This window comes from Triticum urartu, unplaced genomic scaffold (assembly GCF_003073215.2).
Source record: "Triticum urartu cultivar G1812 unplaced genomic scaffold, Tu2.1 TuUngrouped_contig_9308, whole genome shotgun sequence".
NCBI classification, from domain to species: Eukaryota; Viridiplantae; Streptophyta; class Magnoliopsida; order Poales; family Poaceae; genus Triticum; species Triticum urartu.
Window position 1 is genome coordinate 1 of NW_024120339.1, and position 12,696 is coordinate 12,696.

At 41.2% G+C, this 12,696-nt stretch overlaps 1 long non-coding RNA gene across 11 annotated transcripts; it reads left to right on the forward strand.

Moving 5' to 3' along the window:
* The first annotated feature begins 3,783 nt into the window (after nucleotides 1-3,783).
* LOC125532186 lies at nucleotides 3,784-11,142 on the forward strand. Of its 11 annotated transcripts, none has more exons than XR_007293834.1 (7): nucleotides 3,784-4,332; nucleotides 5,129-5,238; nucleotides 6,059-6,330; nucleotides 6,458-6,624; nucleotides 7,387-7,586; nucleotides 9,359-9,538; nucleotides 10,707-11,142. It is a non-coding gene; the product is annotated as an uncharacterized LOC125532186 (long non-coding RNA). The 11 variants fall into 11 exon arrangements; XR_007293833.1 differs by lacking the exon at nucleotides 9,359-9,538 and adding an exon at nucleotides 6,824-6,950 and having other exon boundaries at nucleotides 3,785-4,332; XR_007293836.1 differs by lacking the exon at nucleotides 9,359-9,538 and having other exon boundaries at nucleotides 3,787-5,016.
* Nucleotides 11,143-12,696: the final 1,554 nt, after the last annotated feature.

Here is a 12,696-nt window from a genome sequence, read left to right on the forward strand (position 1 = left end):
TTCTTATGAACTTAATACTCTAGATGCATGCTGGATAGCGGTCGATGTCTGGAGTAATAGTAGTAGATGCAGAATCGTTTCGGTCTACTTGTCGTGGACATGATGTCTATATACATGATCATACCTAGATATTCTCATAACTATGCTAAATTCTATTAGTTGCTCGACAATAATTCGTTTACGCACCATAATACTTATGGTCTTAAGAGAAGCCACTAGTGAAACCTATGGCCCCCGGGTCTATCTTTCATCATATTAATCTTCCAACACTAGTTATTTCCTTTGCCGTTTATTTTACTTTGCATTTTTATTTCTCTTTATCATAAAAATACCAAAAATATTATATTATTATATCTATCATATCTCACTCTCGTAAGTGATCGTGAAGGGCTTGACAACCCCTTTATCGCGTTGGTTGCGAGGTTCTTATTTGTTTGTGTAGGTGCGTGGGACTTGAGCGTGATCTCCTACTGGATTGATACCTTGGTTCTCAAAAACTGAGGGAAATACTTACGCTACTTTGCTGCATCATCCTTTTCTCTTCAAGGAAAAACTAACGCAGTGCTCAAGAGGTAGCCAGAAGGATTTCTGGCGCCGTTGCCGGGGAGATTCACGCCAAGTCAAGTCAAGATTTGACTCCCAACAACGAGTCATTTCAGGTGCCGTTGCCAAGTCAAGACATACCAAGTACCCATCACAAACTCTTATCCCTCGCATTACATCATTTGCCATTTGCCTCTCGTTTTCCTCTCCCCCACTTCACCCTTGCCGTTTTATTCGCCCTCTCTCTCCATTCCCCTTCTCTTTCCCCATTTGCCTCTTTTGCCCATTTCTTGTTTGCTTGTGTGTTGGATTGCTTGCTTTTCACGATGGCTCAAGATAATACTAAATTGTGTGACTTTGTCAATACCAACAACAATGATTTTCTTAGCACTCCGATTGCTCTTCTTACCGGTGCTGAATCTTGTGAAATTAATGCTGCTTCGTTGAATCTTGTCATGAAAGATCAATTCGCCGGCCTTCCTAGTGAAGATGCCACTACCCATCTAAACAACTTTGTTGATTTGTGTGATATGCAAAAGAAGAAAGATATGGATAATGATATTGTTAAACTTATGCTATTTCCGTTTTTGCTTAGAGATTGTACTAAAGCTTGGTTTTCGTCTTTGCCTAAAAATAGTATTGGTTCATGGAATAAGTGCAAAGATGCTTTTATATCTAAGTATTTTCCTCCCGCTAAGATCATCTCTCTTAGAAACGATATTATGAAATTTAAACAACTTGATCATGAACATGTTGCACAAGCTTGGGAGAGGATGAAATTAATGATACGTAATTGCCCTACACATGGTTTGAATCTTTGGGTGTAGTAACTTGATCATGAACATGTTGCACAATCTTGGGAAATGATGAAATTAATGATACGTAATTGCCCTACACATGGTTTGAATCTTTGGATGATTACACAAAACTTTTATGCCGGATTGAATTTTGCTTCTAGAAATCTTTTAGATTCGGCCGCGGGAGGCACTTTTATGAAAATCACTTTAGGAGAAGCTACGAAACTCCTAGATAATATTATGGTTAATTATTCTCAATGGCACACCGAAAGATCTACTAATAAAAAAGTGCATGCAATTGAAAAGATTAATGTTTTAAGTGGAAAGATGGATAAACTTATGAAATTGTTTGCTAATAAGAGTACTCCTACTGATCCTAATGATATGCCTTTGCCTACTTTGATTGAGAATAATAATGAATCTATGGATGTAAATTTTGTTGGTAGGAACGATTTTGTTAACAAAGCGTATAGAGGTAATTTTAATTCTAGGCCGTTTCCTAGTAATTCCTCTAATAATTATGGTAATTCCTACAACAATTCTTATGTAAATTATAATAAGATGCCCTCTGCTTTTGAATCTAGTATTAAAGTATTTATTACTTCGCAAAAGAGTTTCAATACTTTGATTGAAGAAAAATTGCTTAAGATTGATGAGTTGGCTAGGAACGTTGATAGGATTTCTCTTGATGTTGATTCTTTGAAACTTAGATATATTCCACCTAAGCATGATATCAATGAGTCTCTCAAAACCATGAGAATTTCCATTGATGAGTGCAAAGAAAGAACCGCTAGGATGCGTGCCAAGAAAAATTGCTTTGTGAACGTGTGTTCTTCTAGTTTTAATGATAATAAAGATGAAGATCTAAAAGTTATTGATGTGTCTCCTATTAAATCTTTGTTTTGCAATATAAATCTTGATAATGATGGGACTGAAGATGAGCCACCTTTACCTAGAAGGCGTTCCAAAAATTCCGAGTTTTTAGATCTTGATGCAAAAATTGTTAAAAGTGGGATTGAAGAGGTCAAAACTTTAAATATCAATGAACCCACTATTTTAGATTTCAAGGAATTTAATTATGATAATTTATCTTTGATAGATTGTAGTTCCTTATTGCAATCCGTGCTAAATTCTCCTCAAGCTTATAGTCAAAATAAAGCTTTTACTAAACATATCGTTGATGCTTTGATGCAATCTTATGAAGAAAAACTTGAGTTGGAAGTTTCTATCCCTAGAAAACTTTATGATGAGTGGAAACCTACAATAAAAATTAAAATTAAAGATCATGAGTGCTATACTTGGTGTGATTTGGGTGCTAGTGTTTCCATGATTTCAAAAACTTTGTGTGATTTGCTAGGTTTCCGTGATTTTGATGATTGTTCTTTAAACTTGCACCTTGCGGATTTCACTATTAAGAAACCTATGGGAAGAATTAATAATGTTATTATTATTGCAAATATGAACTATGTGCCCGTAGATTTCATTGTTCTTGATATAGATTGCAATCCTTCATGTCCTATTATCTTGGTAGACCTTTCCTTAAAACGATTGGTACAATTATTGATATGAAAGAAGGGAATATTAGATTTCAATTTCCATTAAGGAAAGGCATGAAACACTTCCCTAGAAATAAAATTAAATTACCATATGAATCTATTATGAGAGCCACTTATGGATTGCCTACCAAAGATGACAATACCTAGATCTATCCTTGCTTTTATGCCTAGCTAGGGGCGTTAAACGATAGCGCTTGTTGGAAGGCCACCCAATTTTAGTTTTATTCCTTGATTTTTGCTCCTGTTTAGTAATAAATAATTTATCTAGCCTCTATTTTGGTTGTGTTTTTTGTGTTTAATTAGTGTTTGTGCCAAGTAGAACCGTTGGAAAGACTTGGGAAAAGTCTTTTTGATCTTGCTGTGAAAAACAGAAACTTTAGCGCTCACGAGAATTGCTTCCATTTTTATTTGGAAGGTGCTATTTAATTAATTCTTTTTGAAGATAATTAATAGATAAATTCCTCATGCCCAACAATTTATTTTAGATTTTTTAGGGTTTCAGAAGCTGCGTTAGCTACAGATTACTACAGACTGTTCTATTTTTAACAGATTCTGTTTTTCGTGTGTTGTTTGCTTATTTTGATAAATTTATGGCTATTAAAAGAGTCTATAAACCATAGATAAGTTGGAATACGGCAGGTTTAACACCAATCTCTACTCCTAATAAAGCAGTTGGTAGTCTCCGCCGGTCAATTTTCGTCCCACCAGAGACGGTTAATTTTCGTCCAGTTGGTAGTCTCCGCCGGTCAATTTTCGTCCCACCAGAGACGGTTAATTTTCGTCCTGGATCCCACCTTCCGCTACCCAGCGATTCACCCCTTCCTCCCTTGTAAAACACTACGGTTTATCGACAGAAAATCGTTCTAAAAAAATCTACGACCGTTAACCTATGAAAATTAGCCAGAGCCTCGCACCCGAATCCTCGTGCCCATGATGCCGCACGAGTCGCGTACCTGCTCCCTCCCTCAATCCCAAGCTCCGCCGCCGCACCCCAATTCTCGATCTGAATCTTCATCTCACGCCGACGCGATGTCTCCCGATGATCACCAGATTTTGTTTCGCAGCTAGGTTTCCCCCTCCCGGCGTGCTCCCGCATGTTGTCCCTCGCCGCCCAACCCGCCCTCACGCACCACCTCCATTGGATCCGTCGCCTTGCTGCTGCGGGCGTGGATCAAGAGCAAGGAAGCCGGGAGGGAGCGATGGCCACTGGCCGCCTCACATCGAGGTTGAAGGCCATGACCGCTTTGTCACTGTCGTCATGCGCTCCGCGCTGGGAGTCGCCGCCTCTTTGGCCGATGTGACGCCAGGGTCGACTCGGGCTGGAGCTTCCTGTGCGGCGAGAAGCCATATGTCTAATGCCCTGATCTCGCGCCGGAGCGTGCGCAATCGTCCTCGCGCGTGGAGGCGCAGATGCGGCCGTCGCCTCCAGGTTGTTGGTATGGATTTTCGATCCATTAATTGTGGATGTCAACGCCATCTCCATGTTCTTCTTTCTTTCTATGTTCGCCCTTTTCTATTCTGATTTTTATATCTTGCCAACTTGATTACTTGATCGAAAACTTATTACCAATTTCAAGTTCCTACCTGGGAGTATTATCAGTCTGTTGTATTCGGCAAGGTAGCCTTTGTGGTCACATACCGATTCTGGCATGAGAGTGATGGTGTCGTTCATGCCCGAGTATGCTGGTGTCTCTCGGCATCCTGGAGTCCGGCACCGCCCTTTCCAGCTTGGTCACCGTTGGCATGCATGACGCGCTCCTCGCTTATGGTGTGCATGTTCATGGACATTTGGATGTACAGGGTGGGCTATGATCATCGCACCGACGCAATCGCTGGAGTCCACCATAACCACACTGCATGCATGCCAATGGCGTCGGAGCAGGCTCCATCAGCTTTGACTGTAGCGGTCGGTCTAGATGGTCTCAGGGAGCATCACCGGCTGGGCCAACATCCTCTATCGGTCCCGACATGTGTCACACTAGGGCTAGCACAACAATGGTTGGTACTCGCCCCTTTGTGTCTGGAGGATCCCAAAATACCTCTGGATATTGTGCTTTTGTAGAGAAGCCACGATAATGCCAATCTCGGCGTTGGGATCCAGAAATATCTTTGAATGTATGGTACTTAATTACTATTCCACTGATAAGTTCATAACTACCAACTGAAAAACATACTCGCATGATCAGATTTGTGGACAACCGTTTTTATTGTTGTTGGTTGTTTGTTGTTCAGGGATTTGCAAAAGGCCACGACCACAATAGTGCAAGGATCTGCTGAAGCAGTGGTTGTAAAGGCTCCGCGTGAGTGATTCCGTGCAAGGGGAATGAGAGTTCTAGAAAGAGGTAAGGTGATATTTGGTTACTCCATATGATTAGTTGATTCATGGATCCTTAGATGCATTTGATCATGATAAATTAATCTATATTCATCAGGAAAACATCTACATGTGCGATGGCATACTAATTCACCCATATGTGACCAGATTTAGTATTATAAATGTCTAACTTTAAATAGACCATCACAATTTTCACAGGAACAAACTCAATGACCTTTTTTTCCTGGAATAAAAGGAACATAATCTCCCATATTCAATAACCAAACTAGAGAGTATATAGAGAACTTAGTTACTGTATTGCTTAGGCATAGCCAATCTGGAGCAGTGCTAGACACACGGGGAGAGTTTTACGGGATTAACGGGATAGCTTGGTTGGACAAAAAATAAGGGTGTGAGGGACCCACCCTCACTGAAAATAGGTGGGGGGTGGGGTAGTTAGGACGGCAATCCGTCAAAGGACCATAAAAACCCCGTGTGTTTGCTTTTTTCCTGGGTGAAAGCACTGGAGGTTTTGTTCGTGCATGAACCTTTATTTATTTTTCCTCTTATATATTTTCTATCTTGTATGTCTCAAGTAAATACAATTTGAAGCTTCAGTGCATGATAGGAATGTAGTTATGATATACTCCCTCCAACCCAAAATAAGTTATTTTGGGACGGATGGAGTGTATCTTAACTGAATATTGTATCTCATCAACTGAAAAATGTAGCAATCAGTCACACATCGAATATTCAATTTACATCTTTCTGGTACAAAGACATCAATTATCTTCTATTTGCATCCATGTGCGTAGACAGTCTCATGAAGATGGCCGTGTTACTTTTAGGTGGAAGATAATCTGTTCAATCTTTTCAAAGGTACATTGGTGAAATGCAGCAACCAGATAAACGAAATGCATTACTCCATCACCACACTGATGCTCCATCTCCCTCTGATGGCAAGTGCGACCCTGATGAAGCTGCTCCCCTACATCAAGGACTACCCCAACAGTGCGGCCTTGATGGCACAACTCCCATACACCAAGGACTAGCCCCATGGTGCGGCCACGACATCACTGCTCCCCTACACTGCCGACTACAACCTGAGATCTTAGAACAGGTGCAGAACTTACACAAATTCCATCTCCCTCATTTTTGATCAATTACATCTATATTCTTGCTTGCAAGGTCATGTGGATTGTTTTTATTATTATGGCCAGTCGTGAGATTGATTGTTTTGGATGCAGGTTTGCAGGTTCATTGGAACAAATGTTCAAAAGGAAGATGCACAGTAAGAATTACAGTAAGAAGTTCAACTACGAGCCCAGACATGAGGTATTTTAACCGCCAACAGAGGGTGTGTTGCGCTAAAAAATAGTAATCTTCGCTCCAAATTCTTAGGTCACTGGCCCAGGTTAGTGCCCATTGTCATTGTGCATCTCTAACTATTTTAGAACTAGCACAAATCTGAGTAGGGCTGGAACAAAATGAACACCCAGGGTTCGAGTACCTCTACTATGATATAATTATCTTCCAAACAGGTGTCATTTCCTTATCAAGATGGTTCTCGTGATTTAGGAAAACTAACAACACCTCAATGGTCTTTGCACTAGATTGATGCACGAGAGCTTCTAGATGTTCTTCTCGATCTTGAATATTCATTTTCTCCAACTATGCAAGATTTGCTTGTGTATAAGTTTGATAAGGCCAGGGGCAAGAACAAAGTGGTTGATTCATTGAGTAAGTTCATCCCTCAGTTAGTTTAACTTGGCTGCTTGTGTCCCATAAGGTTGTACAACCTTTTGCAGCATCTAATCTACTAACACATGGTTAGATTGAATTTGTGTAGTTTCTCATTGTATTCATGCTCTGTAGTCACCGTCTCAAATTTATTTAATTGCTTCAGTTAATTCCATTGGTTAATATGTACTCTTTACTTTATTTGGTTACAAATATAAACCTGCATTACTCATGCCCTTGATATATAATATCATTCGTTCAGGGTGGTTGAATCCACTATAGGGAGTTCTTTAAATTCGCATGTTGTGTTAGTGCATTGTAATTTGTTTGGTACATACGCTGCAATCAATTAGCAGCCACAAGCTTTCCTTTTTCTTTAGCACTATTTTTTCAACTGCAATTGATGCTTTCATTACAGTTAGTTTTATTTTTCCAGATGAAGTATGCGTTATGTACAGTCCTCCAGAATTCAGAAATTGATCTATAATTCTGTGAAGAGAAGGTTTTCAAACCCAAAGGAGCATTGGCAACCTTAGGGACTTGGGCGCCAGCGTGTAGTCCCTGCAGAAGTTCCTCACCCGGAAGGTGGTCTTCTCCAAGGCCTCCTTAGCCTTTGAACAAGACCGCTCCATCAAGGTATCTACACACGTTTCCAATTACCAAACATATCTTTTCTCTTGGGCCACAGGACAATATCTTCGTCTTAATTATTTGAATCCATTATTAAATCTTATTCTTTGGTCGAGTTGAATCTATGAGTCTCCCATGGAGCAATGTCGTCTTTGTTAGGCTGCAATTATATGCCTGGGGGTGGTCAAACTGAAAAGTTCAGGGGAGATTCAGATTACATGTGGTAGTGCTGAACATTGTTGTGGCGTTCATCGAATGTGGTAGTGCGTATAAGGTTGTAGCCTCGGGTTAAACTAAAAATATATCTGCAATTTGCTTTTACAGTGTCTAAGAGTTAATGATGTCTAGAATTGCTGCAAATTAATTAATTATTATGGTACCATGTAGTGGTACACTGATTATCTGCCGTTAAGTAATTAATTGAACATTATTTTTGTGTTCATCGATTGTGGCAGTGCCTAGGCTGTTATATCTTCAGTTTAAACGAAAAACCATCTAAAATTTGGATTTACATTGTCTAACTGCGAATGGCGGCTAGCTTCGGTTGAAGCTGAAATACCAAAGATCACACTAGAGTGAAAAAACACCCCCGCGTCGCCCTCCTCTGGCGACTCGAGGGGCGACTCCACCCGCGAGCCGCCGCGCGCCGCCGGGACTTCCCCTCTCCCCGCTCGTCTCGCGTCCTGGTGCTGCAGGATCGAGCTCGTCCCGCGCCCGACGCGGCTAGACGGAGCTCCTCTCGCGCACGGTGCAACAGGAGTGACCTTTGGATCGGGCGGTTGCGGCGATCCGGTGTCGTTCCTTTGGGGTGCGACGTGTCTCAGGTGAGGTGGTGTCGAGGTCTTGGATGCTGGGGCGGCGGCCCTGGTGGTGGTAGCGCGGTGCTTGTGGGCAGAGCCCGTGCCTTGGTGCTGCCCGGTCACCATGGTCGTGTGGGCGGCGTGGTGTCCGGGGTGTGGCGTTCGGTGGCGATGAGTGTTGGCCAAGGTGAAAACCTGTTCTATCTTCGGACGGACCAGCGGCGGCGAAGATCGTTCCCTTCTTGAAGGCGTCGTCGCGGCTCTCATTGTCTGTCATGCGGTTCCGGGGGAAACTCTGATCTTTGGATCGGGCGGTGGCGGCGATTCGGTGTCGTTCCCGTCCTGAAGGCGCCGCCTTGGAGCACATGGTTCGTCATATGTAGCTTCATCTCTGCGTGGGTAGTGCTAGGGGTGGTGTTGCTGCGCTCAGCACCTATGTATCCTACCCTGGGTGTGTGCGTGTGTTGCGGTGGCGGGGCGTGTGTTTGTACTGGGTGCTTGTTGATTGATGCTTTATATATAAAGCGGGGCGAAAGCCTTTTTCGGTAAGATCACACTAAAATCCTTTTTTTAAAGCTCTCATGGCTGAGTTGAATTTCTTCTTGGTTGGTTTAGTAGACGGAAAGTTAGCCTCGTCTCCAAATTCTGAAATACGGAGTATAATTTTTGTTTACTAAAAAGATTAATTGACTTTTAACAGCTGGGGTGATGTGATCTGTTTTTCAACCATGTTAACGTATACTTTTGGAATGGAAAATCAATCTATATCTATTTGTTTAAACAGAGAGAGGACCTGTTTTTCAACCGCATTAATGTATACTTTCGGAACAAAAATGACATTATATCTATTTTTAAGCTTTTCCAAAATTGGAAGCTGGAAGATGTATACTTTTGGCTGCACGGTGATTTTTTTCTGCCTATCCGTCCATTCTACTGAACCTGATCATCTCTGATTAGTGTTGTTCCTACTTCTTGCAGGGTAAACCATTGAGTGGCAATGATACATGTGTGTCCATTGCAACTTAGAGGTACGACATAGTGATTAGCAGCATGAGGTGCTGAGCACATCGCGTGTGTGTCTGTATGTGTGCGCTGATATGTGGTTCATGAGGAACAAACTGATTAAGCATGCTCCAAAGCTACGAGCGACTGAACTAGGTATCTTTTCTATTTTCATGGTGAAGCCTGGTTTTAACTGCTAAAGAATAGCAGGAGATGGAATCATTGAAATATAATCAATTCTTAAGTAAATGAACTGAGACTTGATGGTTGTGTGTTATTGGTACAATATGTATTTTGGGCCTGAATTGTGAAGCAAATCGAGAATTCCTGGTTACTTATTATTAGTATAGTATACCTTTTTTGGGCCTGAATTCTGAACCTTGCTGATTTTTTTGGTAGTGTGTTATCAGTGTAGTATGCATTTTTGGCCTGAATCCTTAACCTTATCTAGGTATTGATTTTCTGCAATCAGTGAAGCACTCATGGTCATGCGTATTTGTTAGTCTACATTACTTATAGATTTAGTTGTTTTGATATGTATCCATTCGTCGGTTAGTTAACTGAAATTTGTTGGCAGTGGTTCTTTATGTTCTTTAACTGTTATACAGAAGCAGCGGACTGAAACATTTAAAAACAATCAGCTCTTTATGAATTAACTAAAGACTTGATGGTTGCGTTATTATTATAGTATATACATTTTTGGGCCTGAATTACAAATCTGATTCAAATATCCTTGTTTTGTGTTATTATTATGGTAATGTTATCGAGCTTTGTTAATGTTTTTTTTTCTTTCCTTCCTGAACTTCTGATACTCTCTGCAGTGATACTCTTCTGCACAGATGATGTTCCTTCCATTCATTGAGTTGCCTTACTGTTATGTCGTCCAACTTTTTGTTAATATACACACTCGACAACTTACTGTTATAACGTCCAACTTTTTGTTAATATACACACTTGATTCTGGAACCCATGAACTCTTTGTCTCTCCGAGGACATGTTTCACATCTACTCCTGTTTGTAAAAAAACATTATAGTCTATTATGTGTTATATAGTCAAAAAATACATAATTGGTTCTCTTCTATGTGCTTTCCTTAATGAATACACTTGGTTCACAAAAGCCTTAGCATAATTTGTTGAACAAGTTTTGCCTAATTTTATTTCTTGCATCTCCTGTGGTAAGTTTTATTTCTTGGTACTTGTAAAATTGTTCAGATTACTTAGCTTCGTTCAACTGCTGTGTTGACTAAATCTACTGTGCCTATAAACATACGTGCTTGCCCGTGACCATGTCGGCTATGTTGTTATTCTTTCTTGAATTGGTAGGTTGAAACCAAGAGGGCATTGTAAACTTTGATGACACTTTGTGGGAAACCAATTACTTCATGGCCAGAGGTGATTTTGGAATGGAGATTTCAGTTGAGAAGATATCCCTTGCACAGAAAATGATGATCTACAAGTGCAACCTTGCTGGTGAGCCTGTTGTCACAGCGATTGTAGGCACCATCCATTCCAATTGTCCATTGGTTTAACTGCAGTTTTTTATGTACAACTTATACGCCGGACAGATTTTTTTTACTTGCCCTGATGAAGCTGTAGACTATACACATAAGTTGCTGATTTTGCATGCTATACTTGTGTAAATGTTGTTCCACCTTCCCACTTTGTAATTTCATGGCCATTTCAGATGATCTAGACATTTAATGTATGGAATTTACATTGGCACTAAATAAGGAATATTGAAAGATAGTATGCCACAATATCTGTTATGAGGTAAAAAATAATAATTTTCTCACTTTAATATTTTAGTCATGACTTGTATTTTTATTTACTAACCTCTCTTCATAATTATTTTTGAATTATATTTAGCTTTTTAGAAAGTTGTAAAGAATAGTTCTATTTTTTGTGGGTAGTCAATCAAATTATGGTTCTTGGTTGAAGCCCTCTTGATGAACGACACCCCATGCAGTAGCGACAATGACCACATGGAAGAGATTAAGAACATCAGCAACATCTTGCGATGTTCCTCCTCATCGTTGTTGTCACCACCGAATAATGACGACCAGCTCATTAGACCGCTACTAGAGCATTGGAGCCTTCTTGAGAAGGCAACACACCTGAGATCGGGAGAGAGTGAGCGAGAGAGAGAGAGGGGGAGAGATCAAGGGAGCGAGGGAAGGGGGAATTGGGAGAGAGATCTTGCACACATTGGTAGGAAAAACATGTTCTGAAATATAAATGAGATTTGATGGTAAGTCATCATTGTGTTTGTTCCCTATCTGTCAGATACCATAACCTTAATGTCGGATGTGTTGTAGAATTATTTTTTTGATAAAATATATTTTAAACCATTGATATTTTAGTATGATTGTAAATTTGTCCATCCACGTATCACCTCAAGGAACATTTTTAGTTGATGGATGGAACAAAGAAAAAAAGAAGTCGCCAATGCAGCCTGTTGCAACGCACGGGCGTTCTACTAGTATAAATAAAGAATGAGTTCATTACAGTACTGTCGGTGTCAAAACCGGCGGATCTCGGGTAGGGGGTCCCGAACTGTGCGCCTAGGCGGATGGTAACAGGTAAAACCCTACGTGCTGCTTGATTAATATTGATGATATGGATAGTACAATAGTAGATCTACCACGCGATCAGAGAGGCTAAACCATAGAAGCTAGCCTATGGTATGATTGTTGTTCGTCCTACGGACTAAAACCCTCCGGTTTATATAGACACTGGAGAGGGCTAGGGTTACACAGAGTCGGTTATAATGGTAGAAGATCTGCATATCCGTATCGCCAAGCTTGCCTTTCACGCCAAGGAAAGTCCCTTCTGGACACGGGACGAAGTCTTCGATCTTGTATCTTCATAGTCCAGGAGTCCGGCCGAAGGTATAGTCCGGCTATCCGGACACCCCCTAATCCAGGACTCCCTCGGTAGCCCCCGAACCAGGCTTCAATGACGACGAGTCCGGCGCGCAGATTGTCTTCGGCATTGCAAGGCGGGTTCTCCAAATTCCGTGTACCTATTGAAAATGTCCGGTTTCTTGTAGCGCTCCTTGGCTTCTACGCCCAATAATGGCCGTCTTCCACGTGTCAAACGAATATGAAAAGTTAGAGTGTTTTTTATATTTACACCCCTAGGCGCGTGAATGAGCCGCCTATTTAAGGGGACGAGGATTTAGATCCAAACCACACCTTCTCCCCTCCGTGAGTATTCATCAGAGCGTATCCAACAGAGGTCCATTCTATCATGGCCGGCCGCCGCAGCTCCTCCTCTCGCCCTTCCAGCCCTCAGCCTGGAGATTGGAAGAGGT